The sequence below is a fragment of the Argopecten irradians genome, chromosome 14 (genome assembly GCF_041381155.1).
Source record: "Argopecten irradians isolate NY chromosome 14, Ai_NY, whole genome shotgun sequence".
NCBI classification, from domain to species: Eukaryota; Metazoa; Mollusca; class Bivalvia; order Pectinida; family Pectinidae; genus Argopecten; species Argopecten irradians.
The window spans coordinates 16,258,839-16,277,635 of record NC_091147.1 but is presented as its reverse complement, the minus strand read 5'-3'; the positions used below and the strand labels follow the sequence as shown (position 1 = coordinate 16,277,635).

The 18,797-nt window shown below is 36.3% G+C and overlaps 1 protein-coding gene across 13 annotated transcripts in view; it reads left to right on the top strand.

Moving 5' to 3' along the window:
- The window catches only part of LOC138307679 (muscleblind-like protein 1), a 281,769-nt gene that overhangs the window by 102,687 nt on the left and 160,285 nt on the right, over positions 1-18,797 (top strand). For 12 of the 13 annotated variants that reach the window (XR_011206032.1, XM_069248509.1, XM_069248506.1 and 9 more), the window contains exon 3: positions 12,686-12,886. The gene's annotated coding sequence lies outside the window, so the exon portion shown is untranslated. Of the gene's footprint in view, positions 1-12,685; positions 12,887-13,368; positions 13,671-18,797 lie in introns of those variants that run through there. The other variant, XM_069248499.1, reaches the window with a different exon arrangement.

Sequence of the window (18,797 nt, the reverse complement as noted above, 5' to 3'; positions counted from 1 at the left end):
GTCAGACACCTTAACCACTACACCACTTGGACAAGGTGAAGGAAAAGTGGTAGAATGTCAGACACCTTAACCACTACACCACTTGGACAAGGTAAAGGAAAAGTGGTAGAATGTCAGACACCTTAACCACTAAACCACTGGGACAAGGTGAAGGAAAAGTGGTAGGAAAAGTGGTAGAATGTCAGACACCTTGACCACTAAATCACTGAGACAAGGTGAAGGTCAAGTGGTAGAATGTCAGACACCTTAACCACTAAATCACTGAGACAAAATGAATGTCAAGTGGTAGAATGTCAGACTCCTAAACCACTAAACCAGTGAGCCAAGGTGAAGGTCAAATGGCAGAACGTCAAATACCTTAATCACTAAACCACTGAGACAAGGTGAAGGAAAAGTGGTAGAATGTCAGACACATTAACCACTATACCTCTGGAACAAGGTGAAGGACGAGTGGTATAATGTCAAGACACCTTAACCACTTAACCACTGAGACAAAGTGAAGGATACCTTAACCTTTAAACCACTGAGACAAGGTGAAGGACAAGTGGTAGAATGTCAGACACCTTAACGACTAAATCACTGACCTAAACCAACCACTAAACCAGTGAGCCAAGGTGAAGGTCAAATGGCAGAACATCAAATACCTTAATCACTACTAACCACTGAGACAAGGTGAAGGGCGAGTATAATGTCAAGACACCTTAACCACTAAACCACTGAGACAAGATGAAGGGCGAGTGGTAGAATATAAGACACCTTAACCACTAAACCACTGAGACAAGGTGAAGGACAAGTGTCAGACACCTTATCCTCTCAGCCACCATGACTTTAGAAGTAGTTGTATGTAAAGACTAAAATCATTTTTACATCTATAGTGTTTTATCATGTTATACAGATTTTGTACTTAGGATCCAATAAACACGTTCTGTTTTACGTTGTTGTTTTGGGCATGTATAACAATCTGTTTCAAGGCCACTAGTTAAAGCATATGGTAAGTTACCTAATGTATCATATGTATATTGATACTTACAAACATATTGTAACACTCACAAATGATTCCTCATCATACACAAACAAATCCTTCTCCAAAAACATTAACAGTTGTTATATAATTGTTCAGACATTTGGAGATGTTTTAGGGCATCAATATGATGCATGATATGCACAAATTAGTCTAGGTCATCTGCACAAAGGTCAAGGTCATATCGTTTTTTTTCTGTCTAGAAAATCACCATCTGTTCTAGTTATGTTATTTCTGAGAATTCATATGTTAGCTGTAGAATCACATGCAGTATCAAAAGGATATGTGAACAAATGTTTCCTAATTATTTACAAGATTTAAATGTACATTTGAACAAAAATGTTTTTGATTTTGACATTAATGCTGAGCTTTGGATGAAATAAGATCTTCTACATAGGGAAAACGTCTCCAAACAGTTTTCCTAGAGTAATTGGGCAGACAGTAATTCAGAACTTTTTTGAAAGTTTGTGTTAAAGACTGAGATCCTAAGCACAGCTTTTTAGCAAGGTCATGTTAAAGTCATGATCTGACTGGCCATAATATACTTAAAACATGTTTATCAAGGTCATGTCAAGGTCAAAGATTCTGACAGCTAGGCCTTAAAGAACTGATGAGATATTTATCACAGCCATGTCAAGATTAGTGTTTTAAAAAGGCTTCAAAGAACTCATAAGATGTTCACCAAGATCATGTCAAGGTCAGAGTCTGACAAAGGCCTCATAGAACTGATGAGATGTTCACCAAGGTCATGTCAAGGTCAGAGTCTGACAAAGGCCTCAAAGAACTGATGAGATGTTCACCAAGGTCATGTCAAGGTCAGAGTCTGACAAAGGCCTCAAAGAACTGATGAGATGTTCACCAAGGTCATGTCAAGGTCAGAGTCTGACAAAGGCCTCAAAGAACTGATGAGATGTTCACCAAGGTCATGTCTAGGTCAGAGTCTGACAAAGGCCTCAAAGAACTGATGAGATGTTCACCAAGGTCAGAGTCTGACAAAGGCCTCAAAGAACTGATGAGATGTTCACCAAGGTCATGTCAAGGTCAGAGTCTGACAAAGGCCTCAAAGAACTGATGAGATGTTCACCAAGGTCATGTCAAGGTCAGAGTCTGACAAAGGCCTCAAAGAACTGATGAGATGTTCACCAAGGTCATGTCTAGATCAGAGTCTGACAAAGGCCTCAAAGAACTGATGAGATGTTCACCAAGGTCATGTCAAGGTCAGAGTCTGACAAAGGCCTCAAAGAACTGATGAGATGTTCACCAAGGTCATGTCAAGGTCAGAGTCTGACAAAGGCCTCAAAGAACTGATGAGATGTTCACCAAGGTCATGTCTAGATCAGAGTCTGACAAAGGCCTAAGAACTGATGAGATTTACTCAAGAACTCAAGATGATGATGTTCACCAAGGTCATGTCAGATCAGAGTCTGACAAAGGCCTCAAAGAACTGATGAGATTTCACCAGTCATGTCTAGATCAGAGTCTGACAAAGGCCTCAAAGAACTGATGAGATGTTCACCAAGGTCATGTCTAGTCAGAGTCTGACAAAGGCCTCAAAGAACTGATGAGATATTCACCAAGGTCATGTCTAGATCAGAGTCTGACAAAGGCCTCAAAGAACTGATGAGATGTTCACCAAGGTCATGTCAGATCAGAGTCTGACAAAGGCCTCAAAGAACTGATGAGATGTTCACCAAGGTCATGTCTAGTCAGAGTCTGACAAAGGCCTCAAAGAACTGATGAGATGTTCACCAGGTCATGTCAGTCAGAGTCTGACAAAGGCCTCAAAGAACTGATGAGATTTCACCAAGGTCATGTCTAGATCAGAGTCTGACAAAGGCCTCAAAGAACTGATGAGATGTTCACCAAGGTCATGTCTAAGTCAGAGTCTGACAAAGGCCTCAAAAAACTGATGAGATATTCACCAAGGTCATGTCTAGATCAGAGTCTGACAAAGGCCTCAAAGAACTGAGGAGATGTTAACCAAGGTCATGTCTAGGTCAGAGTCTGACAAAGGCCTCAAAGAACTGATGAGATATTCACCAAGGTCATGTCTAGATCAGAGTCTGACAAAGGCCTCAAAGAACTGATGAGATATTCACCAAGGTCATGTCTAAGTCAGAGTCTGACAAAGGCCTCAAAGAACTGATGAGATGTTCACCAAGGTCATGTCTAGATCAGAGTCTGACAAAGGCCTCAAAGAACTGATGAGATATTCACCAAGGTCATGTCTAGGTCAGAGTCTGACAAAGGCCTCAAAGAACTGATGAGATGTTCACCAAGGTCATGTCTAGGTCAGAGTCTGACAAAGGCCTCAAAGAACTGATGAGATGTTCACCAAGGTCATGTCTAGGTCAGAGTCTGACAAAGGCCTCAAAGAACTGATGAGATATTCACCAAGGTCATGTCTAGGTCAGAGTCTGACAAAGGCCTCAAAGAACTGATGAGATGTTCACCAAGGTCATGTCAAGGTCAGAGTCTGACAAAAGCCTCAAAGAACTGATGAGATGTTCACCAAGGTCATGTCTAGATCAGAGTCTGACAAAGGCCTCAAAGAACTGATGAGATATTCACCAAGGTCATGTCTAGATCAGAGTCTGACAAAGGCCTCAAAGAACTGATGAGATATTCACCAAGGTCATATCTAGATCAGAGTCTGACAAAGGCCTCAAAGAACTGATGAGATATTCACCAAGGTCATGTCAAGGTCAGAGTCTGACAAAGGCCTCAAAGAACTGATGAGATATTCACCAAGGTCATGTCTAGGTCAGAGTCTGACAAAGGCCTCAAAGAACTGATGAGATGTTCACCAAGGTCATGTCTAGATCAGAGTCTGACAAAGGCCTCAAAGAACTGATGAGATATTCACCAAGGTCATGTCTAGGTCAGAGTCTGACAAAGGCCTCAAAGAACTGATGAGATATTCACCAAGGTCATGTCTAGATCAGAGTCTGACAAAGGCCTCAAAGAACTGATGAGATATTCACCAAGGTCATGTCAAGGTCAGAGTCTGACAAAGGCCTCAAAGAACTGATGAGATGTTCACCAAGGTCATGTCTAGGTCAGAGTCTGACAAAGGCCTCAAAGAACTGATGAGATATTCACCAAGGTCATGTCAAGGTCAGAGTCTGACAAAGGCCTCAAAGAACTGATGAGATATTCACCAAGGTCATGTCTAGGTCAGAGTCTGACAAAGGCCTCAAGAAACTGATGAGATATTCACCAAGGTCATGTCTAGATCAGAGAGTCTGACAAAGGCCTCAAAGAACTGATGAGATGTTCACCAAGGTCATGTCTAGATCAGAGTCTGACAAAGGCCTCAAAGAACTGATGAGATGTTCACCAAGGTCATGTCTAGATCAGAGTCTGACAAAGGCCTCAAAGAACTGATGAGATGTTCACCAAGGTCATGTCTAGATCAGAGTCTGACAAAGGCCTCAAAGAACTGATGAGATGTTCACCAAGGTCATGTCTAGGTCAGAGTCTGACAAAGGCCTCAAAGAACTGATGAGATGTTCACCAAGGTCATGTCTAGATCAGAGTCTGACAAAGGCCTCAAAGAACTGATGAGATATTCACCAAGGTCATGTCAAGGTCAGAGTCTGACAAAGGCCTCAAAGAACTGATGAGATGTTCACCAAGGTCATGTCAGTCAGAGTAGATGATTGAAAAGGCCTCAAAGAACTGAGGAGTGTCAAGGTCAGAGGTCTGACAAAGGCCTCAAAGAACTGAGGAGATGTTAACCAAGGTCATGTCAAGGTCAAGGTAGGGTATGACAAAGACCTCAAAAAACTTACGAGATGTTAACCAAGGTCATGTCAAGCCTATCTAATGTCGACTGGAGCTTCAACAAACACAAAATAGTGTTTTATAAAATGGTCATGGCTTTGTGTCAAGATGGAAACAATGTGATGTTTTATTTATCATGAAATGTTGAAATAGGCATTGTTCATCAAAATTCAAGGTTGAGTCAAGATCCTTTGTGTTTATGGTCAGGGTTGAGAGAAAGTCTTAAAATATTGAATTAGGCTTTATTTTTAAACATTTAGGTTTAGTCAACATTATGTAATGTTAAATAGGCTTCCTTGATCAAAAGTTTAAGGTTGGGTCAAGGTCATGAACTGTTGAATTCTGCTTTGTTTATCCAAAATACTAAGTTGACTTCAGGCTTTTAATTGTTTGGTAAATCTGAATCAGTACAGAGAGGTAACAAAATACACTTTATAGGTAATGACCAGAGTTATTTCCATCTTTGACTTGCAATGTCTGAAGCCTAGAATTGATAGGGTATTTATTAGTCTGACATTCAGATCCACTGTGGCACATGTAATCCCTACTGGCTACTTAATAGGATTCTACCTCCCATTCCAGTCCATGTTATCCCCAATATTAATGTCTTATATCGTATGATGGCACTCTTACACAGCTTGGCATTTATGTAAGTCTAGAGCTCAGAATCACTGTAAATTAATTGTCAGGGAAACATGTCTACTAGTTTCAAAACTATTTTCTATCTATGACAATTACCTAGTTTCCTACCTTAAAATTTCTCTTGAATATTTAATTTTTTCTATTTTTTAGCTGTGGCAGACCCCATAATTGTTTACTTTCAGATTCTTTCAGACTCTGGGTTGGTTAAATGCTTAGTAATATGAAGATTATCAAGATGTTTTTTTGGAATCATCTGACTTCTTTTTCAGACTTTCCCAACAACCACAGAGATATTGTGTTGAGTTTGATCAAGGCTTTGCATAAATATGAATTTCCTGTCTCTTCTCATGTCTCTTGTCATTAGGTAATTTCCTATGATATAAACACTTTCCTGGATTTTGAAATTAAATATTCATTCATACAAAAATAAAAATTCTGCATTAAGCAAATACTTGAATTCAACTGAGTCAAAAAAACAGACCTTTCCTAAGCCTCACCATAAAACAAGCATAAAGGGTGGACGGGTTGTGTAGTGGTTAAGCCACTCGCCTTTCACCTAGCCAGCCGGGGTTCGATCCCCTGCACGGATGTGAAAAGGTTAGAGATCACCTGCTAGATCACATGGGTTTTCTCCGGTCACTCCGGTCTCCTCCCACACTAAGACCCCTCGCACGCTTACATCCGGGCCATCGAGAGTGATCTGCGTAAGTTGTATAACTTGTTTCTCAATCGATGTAAAATAGATAAAATTTTACATAAAGGTTGACCGTAAATATTGTAACACATCTTGATCATTCTTTTTAGATGAAATTCTAGGCATTATGTCAAATTGAGGTAACATGGGTTTAGTTTTAATGTCCTATAAATAGTCAGGGTCATCAAAGGTCATTTAAGTTAAGGAGGTTTAAGAAAGCTGGAATATACCCAGAGAACTGGTCAGTGGTTTGTATCTGGCAACTGTACTACATGGAGTTAGAGGGCTTGTGGTAATATGTCAGGACATCTTCTTCTCTTACCTCCCCCCCTCCCCCACCCCTCACGGGATAAAAATCATTTGTTTTTGCAGTCAATAGGGCCCTAGGGTTTGGGACTGCTGCCCCATGTGGTATAGCATGTGACCTTATCAGTGTTACATCAATAGGATTGGTGTATTTGACTTCAAAAGACGTTTTTGTGGCATTCTTATCTTTGTATACATTTAATTTTTTTTCACACATAAATAAAAGAGAGTCATGCAAATAACTGATAATTCTTAGCAATGTTATGTAGAAGATCTTGAGCAATTATTTCAGCCATTGTTTAAAAAGACTATCAAGAAATACATCAAATACCTTTGGAATGAGCTGGAATTTAGGATTGGGAAGATTTTTTTTATTAAGAATATTCCTACTAGAAGGACAGGTGATCTGGATTTATCTACTGTGGAGGATTATCATTATATAGTTACTGCTGTTCCACAGACAATCAAATTATATATGCAATGAATATGCATGTTTACAAAGATTTACGGCAAGATTGAGAACTTTGAAAATGAGCTAGGAGTAATTATTATTCTAAAAATACAGATAATGACAGGATCACCCTAACTGTATCAGAAAATATGGCATGTAATTCTGTGTCTGCTTAATTAAATCTACCTGGTGCCAGACTAGAGCCTTTTATCAGCACAAGCTGACGCTGATATGTTTCAATACTTCCAAATGAACATTCCATAAAAAGATGTTTATTGCTTTGGTGACATGTAGACTGATTATGTCTGGTGTGAGGAAGGGAGATAAGTCTACTTACAGTAAATGTAGTGAGGATATGTTCTAGTAATAGCCTGTGTGTAGGGGAGATAATTATTATTATGGTAAAGGGAGATAACTATACTTTATAGTAAATATAGTAAGGATATGTTCTAGTTATGGCCTGTGTATAGGGATGATAATTAATAAAGTAAAGGGAGATAATTTTAGTTATAGTTAGGATATGTTCTAGTTATAGCCAGTGTGTAGGGGAAATAATTATTACAGTCAAACCTCGATGATTCGAACTTCGATGAATCAAATTTCTCCCTGTATCGAACTTTTTGTCTGGTCCCGAATTTCTTCACAATATAACATTACTAACTAACCCATGTATGAATCGAAGTTTTATGAATCGAAGTTCTCGATGTATCGAACTTTTTTCATGGACCATTTGTTATAGAATCATAGGTAACTGACACTCGATGATTCGAATAAAAATTTACCTGTACAGATCAGGTGTTCGCCGATACCCCGCGGCATGCTGTCACACCTACGTTAGCTATCTCGCGACGGCCCTTCGCCGGACAATAGGGATTATGACAGCTTGTGTTGCTTGCTTGATATCATCAAGATAATTAATATCACTAATCAGGCCGATACCCGGTGCTTTGTTTTTACAAGCTGCGTTATTAAATCATTAGTACGGCAAAGATACAGTTAGTCGTTTTTGATGTTCGCCGCCGCCATTGGTAGCAGTTTATAGAATTTACGGAACGGTAAATAGCGAGCCACATTATTAATAAACTCATACTAAAAACTGTTACATTGCACAACTTTGGCATAAATACTGGAGCAAATCGATCATTCTAAATCGAAGTATTTTGTAGGTGTTGTAACGCTTTCGGTTCCTCCTTTTTAGTTTCGTTTTTACAACGTGTTTTCGTCTTTATATTCATTCCGTAATATTAACCATCGCTTAAATAGTTACCAAACGAACACTTGTACATGGGTTAGGCCTAGTACACGTAAGTCTTGTTTATAATATACGTATGTATTGCTAACGATAGCAATACATATGATTAATTGCATACTTCGTTTTTATTTTCTTTTGCTTGTGGTAAATGCAATGTGTATAAAGTTTACGGAACAGAGACGACATGTACACAACTACTACAGTTGGTCATGGTAAAAAAAAAAACATCGGTCTAAATTTCAACCACGAATAATTCGAAGTCTCGATGTTTGTTTTTTGAGGTCCTTGAATTCATACATCAGGTGATGGCCTGTGTATAAGGAAGATAATTAATATAATAAAGGGCGATAATTCTAGTTATAGTTAGGATATGTTCTAGTTATAGCCTGTGTGTAGGGGAAATAATTATAGTTATGATAAAGGAAGATAATTCTAGCTAGTTATAGTGAGGATATGTTTAGTTATAGCCTGTGTGTAGGGGAAATAATAATTATCATAATAAAGGAAGATAACTCTATTTTACTAAATATAGTAAGGACATGTTCTAGTTATGGCCTGTGTATAGGGGAGATAATAATTATTATGATAAAGGGAGATAATTCTAGTTATAGTGAGGATATGTTCTGGTTATAGCCTATGTGTAGGGGAGATAATTATGATTATGATAAAGGGAGATAAATCTACTTATACTAAATATAGTAAGGATATGTTGTAGCTATGGCCTGTGTATAGCAGAGATAATCATTATTATAATTAGGGGAGATAACTCTACTTTATACTTAATATAGTAAGGATATGTTCTAGTTATGGCCTGTGTATTCCGTCTTTGCATATTACAGAGTTAGCTCCCTTGCGGGTAGGTATCAATTGTTACGTCATTATTTTGTGAGTGCAATTTACCTCGTTTTTTCCGAAATATATGACGTTACACTCGCAAACATGTGTCGTTACAATCGATACCTATCCGCAAGGGTAGATAACTCTGTAATATGCAAATACAGAATAGGGGAGATAATTATTATAATAAAGAGAGATAGTTCTAGTTATAGTGAGGATATGTTCTAGTTATAGCCTATGTGTAAGGGAGATAATTATGATAATAATGAAGGGGGTAATTCTATTTATGGTTAGGATATGTTCTTGTTAAAACCTATGTGTAGGGGAGATAATTATGATTATAATGAAGGGAGATAATTTTAGTTATAGTGAGGATATGTTCTTGTTATAGCCTGTGTGTTGGGGAGATAATTATTATCATAATAAGGGAGATAATTCTAGTAAGAGTGAGGAGATGTTCGACTTATACACATACACACACACACCGAATAAAGTCAAGTGGGGTATACTGGAATTGGGTTGTCTGTCTGTCTGTAGTCACAAATTTGTCCAGAGAGTTCCTCCTAAACGACTTGAATATAACAACAATTATTTTTCGTGGGGTTTCATAAGATATAACCTGATATTATATGATAGAACTTTAAATCCAAATATGCAGTCTGTGTGTATGGAAGATGATTCTAGTAACAGTGTGAGTAAGAAGGGGTGGATTCTATTTATAGTGAGGATGTAAAAATAGACAAAAAAAATAGTTTTTAGAGGATATCAAGGGGAGATAATTCTATAATTATAGTGATCATAGAGAAGGGGAGATTTTGGTAAATTGAAGGTAATTATCTATAAAATAGAAAGAAGTGTTGTCATTGAAGATGGTTTGGAGGAGATATAATGTAAAGGGCATGTTTCAAATGACCTTTATTTGACCTACAGCTATATGTGACCTCCAAATTTAATTATTAAATGTGACCTTTATGCACTCCTAAGTATAGTGACACGGTTACTGATGTACATAACAGCGCTGTAATCACTATGGTGACCAAGCCTGTAAATAGAGAAAACATCTAATGACTTTCCAAACATCTTCACTTCCATTACAACAAAAAATCCCTTTTTTCCCAGACGTTTCGCCTGATTTGGGTCCGATCTCCATGCATATATCTAACCCTCTCTATTATGTGACCTAGCCTGGTGGATAGAATGATAATTAAGTCTTATTTAATGTGCAATTTGTTTTTCTCTTCCCATAAATTCTTTTGTGGAGATTCTAAGCTAAGCAGACTGCATGTACACTTTATATATGGAAAGAAATTTAAACTTAATCCCCTACTTCTCTTCTTTATGCAAATTAGGCCTTACACAGTTTCATGCAAAAAAAAAAGGAAAAAAAAGAACAAAATGTCTTTTCTCTTAATGATTTTCTAGGATCTGTTTCCATGAAAGGACATTTTAGAAGTAAATTAATGCTGAAGATAACGCAGGACTCTTTTGGATACCTAAAACTGTGTAATCTTGAGCATCCCACATGGTAATAGGTTAGTCAGCTTTGACTGTACTAAGCATGACGATAAATTAGCCTCTATTGTCTATCATTCTCCTGATTCTTAGTAATGGTAACTAGAGTCAAGCTCAATTTGCCCTTCTAGAATATAACTTTTGACTAATACTTAGTTTGTAGCTTTGCTGCTTCTAGAAGATCTTTCATTCATATACCGGTGTCCTATAAAATTTTGATCTTCTGTGAAGACGTCTATCCTTTGAAACCCAGCACAAATGGAATTGGCCTAGGTGGCCTGATGACAAGATTTTCTTCGAAAATAATTTCATTTAAAAAATTAAAAGCAAGATGAAATATTTTTTTTTGTAATGTTAACAAAGTTACAGGAAAATTTTAATGAGATTACATACTGTAAAAACTTAATATTCCCAAGATGCAAATTCATGTAATTTTGAGAGCAGGCTCAAACTTGAATACATAGGTTTGGGCATAATTGTATAAAAAGTAATTACAAAATGTACATATTACAGTCCTTGATCGTGAATTTATGTGATCATGAATATGTTGAAAGTAAATTAGACAAGAAATAAAATTAGGCAAAATAACATGGTTTACAGTAGTATTCTATGGTGATCATCTACTTCATGTCATCATTACCTCATTCACCCCTGAATTTTTATAATGGACTGGTCTAGTCTTTGATTTAGAAGAGTCTAATTGAGTTTTCAGGGGTGAGGTGAATGTGTTCACAATTTACCAGAGAAATCTTTGAACTTTATATTTGCCCAGTTGTCACTGCTGATATTGAGGTCGCGCAGTTTATCAGAATGAACAATCTGATGTTATCTGTTTATCACTTTTTCCATTTCTCATATGATTGTTGTTTTGTTTTTACTGGAAAACTATTTTACAATCTTTTAAACACCCATAGAAACACCAAATTCTTTTTGAGAATGTGCTTTCCTATTTTTTACATTAATACATTTTAAAAGTTGTCTAGTCATAAAATTTGGCCCTATATGACCCTGGCTGATGGTGGGCCATTTAACATAAACAAACAAAATGAATATCTTAAAGTTTTTGTTACTTTTTTCAAGGTCAACGTGGGTCACCTGTTTAAATACAGAATTAATAGTCTTCCATAATCAGTGGGTGACAGTTAGTTTGGGTACAAGGAATCTTGTTGAGATGAATATGCTAAAAAATTAAAAAAGATTTTGTTGTCATCAACCAATAGCTTTGTCTTTTAGCATGTTGGAATGACCTTGACCTTCGTGAAGGTCTCAGGTATCATATATGCTAAATTTTAAAAAGAACTGTCACTTCAATGGTAAAGTGAATGCTGCCCCAGGTCCAGTGTGTTAGAGACAAGCTAACAATACTTTAAGTTTCTACCGGAATGAAGTTACATTTCAGCCCTTAGATACCAACACTTGTCAAGCTTACTGTACTCATACTGACAATACTGTATATTTCATCCCTAAGATACCATTTACACTTGTCATTAGAGTCAAGCTTACTGTGCTATAAGTTTCTGTCTTAATGAAGTTACCAACAAAGTCAGTAAAGTCAAACTAACAATGCTGTAAGATTTATCCCCAAGACACCAACATTCTCAGTGGTACCAAGATGACAATGCTGTGAGTTTGTGTCTTAAGACATCAACATTCTCAGTAGTACCAAGATAACAATGCTGTAAGTTTCTGTCCTAAGACACCAACAATCTCAGTTCTTTACACCAATATTCTCAGTAGTGTTAAGATGACAATGCTGTGAGTGTCTATCCTAAGACACCAACAATCTCAGTAGTGTTAAGATGACAATGCTGTGAGTTTCTCAATCAAGCAGCAGCCTATTAAGCAGTGGACTACCATTTTGAAGGGTCAAGCTGACAATGCTTAAAAATACTGCCCATGTCACCTATTCATGATAGAGCTAAACTGACAATAGTAGAGAAAGTAAATACAGCTTACTGTCCTCCGACTATATTACTAAGGTTGCCTGGGGTTAATGCTCACTCCGGCTGATTATATAGTTCTACCGCTGGCACCAGCTTAATTTAGAAGTTTAAAATCGACAACTTCATCATATGCACATACTAGAGTACGTGGCTCGAATTCCGATGCACTATGTATTCTTTAAAACCGGTAGGACCAATCAGAATGCCTGTACTATTTATAGTTTGTTGACGTTGTGTCTAGGTGGAGGAGGAACAACCGATTGCATCCATGCTTTCTGTCTGTGAGATATTTCCCTACTTGAGTGTCTGCTCTCTGTACTGAGTGTCCACAAGGCTATCCCCCTGTACTGCTGCCCTCCAACAACACACCGTCCACAACCCTCACTGGTCAGCCAGACTGGACAACACCAAGTGGACATCAGCATGGTCTGGTTATGACAAGGTAAGCTGAAATTTTGGTCTATTCTCGATTTCTCCGACTTCTTAGGAGGTGACCTATTTCCTTCCGGGTCTGTCTGTGTACTTATCAATGGTAGTCTCAGGCTGGCTGGGGTCATCTCAGGCCACAGGTATACTGACCATGTGTATATACAGGTGTAAAAGAGGACATCAGGTATAAATATCACCCTAAACATCTACAGGCGTACATTTAGCCTCACACACATTCAGGGGTAAACAATATCATACATTTATTAAAATTCTTTGTTTGATTGAATTTCTTGTCTGGCTTAATTGGTTTGGGTTGACAGAGTTACAAAGCCTTTATGACCCGTGGTCAACATATTGAGTGACCCATCGTTGATGAGGAAATTTGGGACACAGGTAAATTTTCTCGATCGCCTTTCTTCTCCATGTGACCTCAACTGTGGCACAACACTTGTACATGCGCACTGAAAATTGACTGCTTGTAAGATATTGTCAGGGGCTTTTCAAGTGATGTGACAAGATTGTGGAATGTGGAGTTTCCCGAAGCAGTTTTAATAAGACCACTTCACCCAGGGACAAATCTGTGAATGATCATCTTGCACACACGTGTAGGGGGAAGGACATATGTGTGTCCGTATCTGCGGCCAGACCCACACACAGACTACGTGACAGGAGTTTTCATTCCTCATTCACATGCACTCACATCAATACAGTAAGCCTGAAAACACACTCTGCTTCTCTTTGATTGATGCATATCGTTAGACAGTTCATTAAGAGACACCGAGGATGATATCGACGCAGTAAGTGTATTTCATATTTTTATTATATCCCTTGATGTTAGATTCTCATAATGATATCTCGAGTGTCATTGCATCGCAGCTTTTCATTAATGGATGATGTGTTCAATTCGTTACTATAAGCTAGATCTTAGCATATGGTTCGGTTATATACATATAAATAAAGATCCTGCTGTAGATTTCTAATTACCATATACACCACTAAATACAGAAATATAATTACCTACCTGAGTGCACGTTTAATTCTGAGTTCACCATGTGGTGCAATATTTGAAATTTTTGAGATAATGTATTCAACCATATGGTACGTTGCTTTAGGATTTACACTTGGATTTTTACACAAACAAGCTCATCAGAGTTGTATGTCAGAGTATTAACTTAGGAATTGGGGTGACAGCTGCCCGTTAAGATGCCGCCAGGTTGTGTAAGGAGCTTGGAGACAAGTGTTTTGTCATATCACTAACGACTACAGTACCTATTGTACCATACATTTCAATGGTACTTAAGTTTTCATTTTGTTAAATTTTCAAAAAAAAATTGTTGATTTGTATAATGTTTGATGGTTTAACATCTTTGTTACATGTGTTTTTACTAGTAGAAATAAGACCAGACTGAGGAAAATTGAGTTTTGAGCCGTTTGTTACTTATATTAATTATGACTAGCATGCTCTTAAAGGCCCACTACCTTTCTGGAACAAAATATAAAGATTTCTTAAAAACATTAATTACCTCAGAAAATATATACCGATGGCCTAAGATGAGGTTACAACACCAAACATATGCAAGATTTCTTGCGTAATATATGATAACAATGGAGAGTCATTTCGCTGTTTTACCGTCTGCCGCAGTGATAGTCAACTACCCCGCGGTATTTAGGACGACGGGGGAAAACATAAGACGACCCGCATTATGAAAATTAACATTTTATCTATTCTAATTAAATTGTTTAGGAGGTGATAATAAGTGTAGTATTAATGTTAAGTTAATAACTTTTGCCACTCGGCAAAATTATTAATCTCGTTTTACATTCCCATTTAAAAAAATCAAAAACCGTTTCGGAAAGGTAGTGGGCCTTTAAGCTTGACTTTATATACCAGGTATGGTAAAATTACTCCTGTATATTTGAAGAGGGGGAGTTATATTTAGCTGTACACTTCTGTTTGTGTTTTTTTAATGATATAAATGGATAGAGGTGAGAAACATGCCATGATATGTTGTCATATGGTAATGACATAAATGAGGAAAATACATATTACACATACATGTGAAACATTGTGTCCTTTTACAAAAATGGCATAGAGTCAAATGGAGTAGAATAATGTCCCATGAGTAGTGTTTCATTTGGCATTTCCCTTTTCTTATATCAAATGTACAGGACATGTAACTACATGTAGTTGTTGTTACTGCCACATGATATTTTCTTTACCACAAGTCACATGACATTTTCCACAATCAAACATCACATGACATTTTCCACAACCAAACATCACATGACATTTTCCACAATCAAACATCACATGACATTTTCCACAATCAAACATCACATGACATTTTCCACAACCAAACATCACATGACATTTTCCACAATCAAACATCACATGACATTTTCCACAACCAAACATCACATGACATTTTCCACAATCAAACATCACATGACATTTTCCACAACCAAACATCACATGACATTTTCCATGATCAAACGACACATGACATTTTCCACAATCAAACATCACATGACATTTTCCACAACCAAGCGTCACAAGATATTTTCCACAAGAAAACATCACATGACATTTTCCACAACCAAACATCACATGACATTTTCCACAACCAAACATCACATGACATTTTCCACAACCAAACATCACATGACATTTTCCACAACCAAACATCACATGACATTTTCCACAACCAAACATCACATGACATTTTCCACAACCAAACATCACATGACATTTTCTTTACCACAAGTTGAATGCTATTTTCAAAGCACAAGTCACATGAAATTTTCTCCAGCCAAAAGTCATATATAGCATTTCTCCAACCATAAGCTTCATGTCATTTCCCCAGTTACACCTCGAATGACAATGTTAGAATCTTTCACATGACATTTTCCCAGCCAAAATTCAGATTTTATTTTTAAAAGTCGTATAATCCATGAATATCTGTCAAATTTACATGACAAACAAAAATAACAAGGAAATTCTAAATTATGTCTTCCATTATTCTGAATTAAAATTTTTATCCCTTCAGCTGGCTCAGAACATCAAATTTCTAGTTCAAAGTCACATGATATTTCTCCAGCCACAAGTCACATACATGATATTTCTAGTTCATAAGTAACATGCATATTACATTTCTTTATTCTGAAATTGCAAGACAATTATCAGTCAAGGTCACATGGTGAAAACACATAGAAATACTGAATAACTACCAGTACTTTATCATTCTGAAAAAAACTGTTTCCATTTAATATGGAGATAAATGTATTTTCTAATAAAGACGTAATGACAGAAGTATAAAAACGTATGTTTCTTTACTGGTGTCATTTCAAGTATGTGAAAAGTTATCACATTTTTGTAAAATAAAACAAATACGAGAAGACATTTTTACCACATTAACCATCCTCACATATTTCACAGTTTCAAATTTAATAGATTTTGGTTGTCAGAGATACAGCGCTAAATTCATTTCAAATTATTAATTGGCACACATTGTTTTTAATTGGATGGGATGTTATTGATTAGGAATTTCAAAAATTGTTGCAGTTCTAGGGATCTCTAAAATTTATCATCAACTAATATTGGTTTGTAAGTTTGGCAGTGTTTCATGTGACATTTGTGGCCAATGTTATTGACTTTGTCAAGTGTTTGCTGGATAATGTACGTCGGCTCAAATGCTTGAGTTATTGAATCTCTGTATATATTTTACACTTCATGAGAAAAAGGCAAACAGTTAAATTAATAAAAGATTTTTATAGGTATAATGATAAACGATCTGTGGTGATTCTGTCGTTATACTGTAACAGTTGTTAATAACCCAATGGTGGTGTGGGTGTATCCGCGCATGTCTGGTGCGACATGCGTCATCCGTGGCCGGATAGGACTAAATATTGCCATCACAGGTGAAAAAAAAATGTTATCTGTCTGTGAAAGTAAACTTTATCAACAGAAATATGTCCTTTCTTCTGTCAATAAGTACAAACTCGTTCATTTTTAGGGAGTTCCAATTCATGGTGTTTTGTTTGACCAATCAGTGTTCTATCTGAGTTTGGCATGTCAAGATATTTTTACTCAGAAATCAAGTGCTTTATCTATGATACATGAGTGCATAAATTTGAATTAGATTTATTTCTAAAAGTTTAAATAAATATCAATGATATGTATTTAATAAGGAGAAGTCTTTCAATCAATGGTGTTTCATTAAAATAAAATATTTTGAAAATTAACCTTCGGTATAAGTGGTTTATTTACAGTGTGTATACTATCCTTGAGAGAACATATCAAAACTTGAATTAAAATTATTTCAAGAATTTCTCTTAAAATATTATCAAATTAAGCAGCATGTATAAAATTATGCAAAAACATTGCAGCTGTTGAATTCTTTAAATTTAGATATTTTAGAAATCAATGTGAAGTATGCATTTCATGTAAATTTTTAGTTGCATTTTTTTTATTGCATTTTCTTTTTATATAATTAATTACATTGTTATTTTTTTCTAATTAAAGAAAAAATGATGTCAAATCAATAGGAAAAGGCAAACTAAAGGAAAAATGCCAATGTGAACTTCAGTTTGATAAGGTGACATTATATAAAATTATGTCTGATAATATGAAGAGAAAAAAATGAAAACTAGAGAAAAATATCAATATGATAACTCTGTATGAAATATGACCAATTAGTGATAAGTGATAGGATTCCTCTGCTCCTAAAGAATCTCTGTCCATCTTCTACATAGGTATAGAATGATTGGAGATGTAATGTAACTACACAGACAGATTGGATGTCTGTGGATCCCTATAGCAGTTCAGTATCTCCCGCTCCCACCATCACTCACTAACAACTTTGATGACGGCTTTTATCATATTTAGATAATTTACAGCTTCACAACCCACGATAAGAAATAAGGCTTTACTACCCGATTTTTTTGCTCGACAATCACTGATGATTAAGTAGATTTTAACAACAATATTCCATCCAGTAATCGGGGCTTGTTTTATTTTGGTGAGATGTGTTTTGGTTGTAATCCTGTGCATCGCCCCAGGCAGACATAATTCAGACCCCACATGTAGTTCCCCTGTGAAGTTCTGCATAGTTCACGCCTACATGGTTCCACACGTCTAACAAAGGGAGGAAACTCCAAGGGAAAGGGGGGAGGGGAGCCGGTGAGACATAATGCTCCACAGGCTAGATTCATTGACTGTGATTGAAGGTACGATCCAGAGAGGAGATAATTTTATGCAGCGTAAGTGTAGTAAAATACCAAATGCTGTAATTTAAGCACACCAAATGCACAGCTACCCTTTCAACAGTGGCGTCGACACTAGGGGAAACCCACTATCTCTACGAGATAGAAATCTTCATTTTTGCGAACAGGGAAACAAAACCTGCATGTAATACTATTATCCGGACATAGAATATCTTTTATCAATTTTGTCTACCCGCAAGGCAAAATTTTTAGGTTTTATTTTTACAAGAAAATTCAAGAGGGACAACTCATTGAATTTTATCTGCATTTTATTATCCAAGCTGTTATTAACATCGTTCAATGCTATTAGCAAAACAATTAAATTTACAAATTTCTTAGAATTATTGTATATAATACCAAAGAATAATATTATACAGATAAATGATTTTACAAATTTTTTTAAAACTATTTTTTGAAATTTTAAGAAATTAAGAATAAAAGAAAATCATGATAATAACAAAAGCTTTTTAACAAGAATATTGTGATGGTAATGGATATTTTGAACATCCTATTATAAAAATCATTCAATTTTAAAGAGATAAGATAATAATATCTTAATACAATTTTCAGTACATAAATTATTTATGATTTCTAATGCAGCATTTTGATATTTCAAGATAATTAAAAAGAAAATTAATAGGCATCAGGAATTCTCTTAAGAA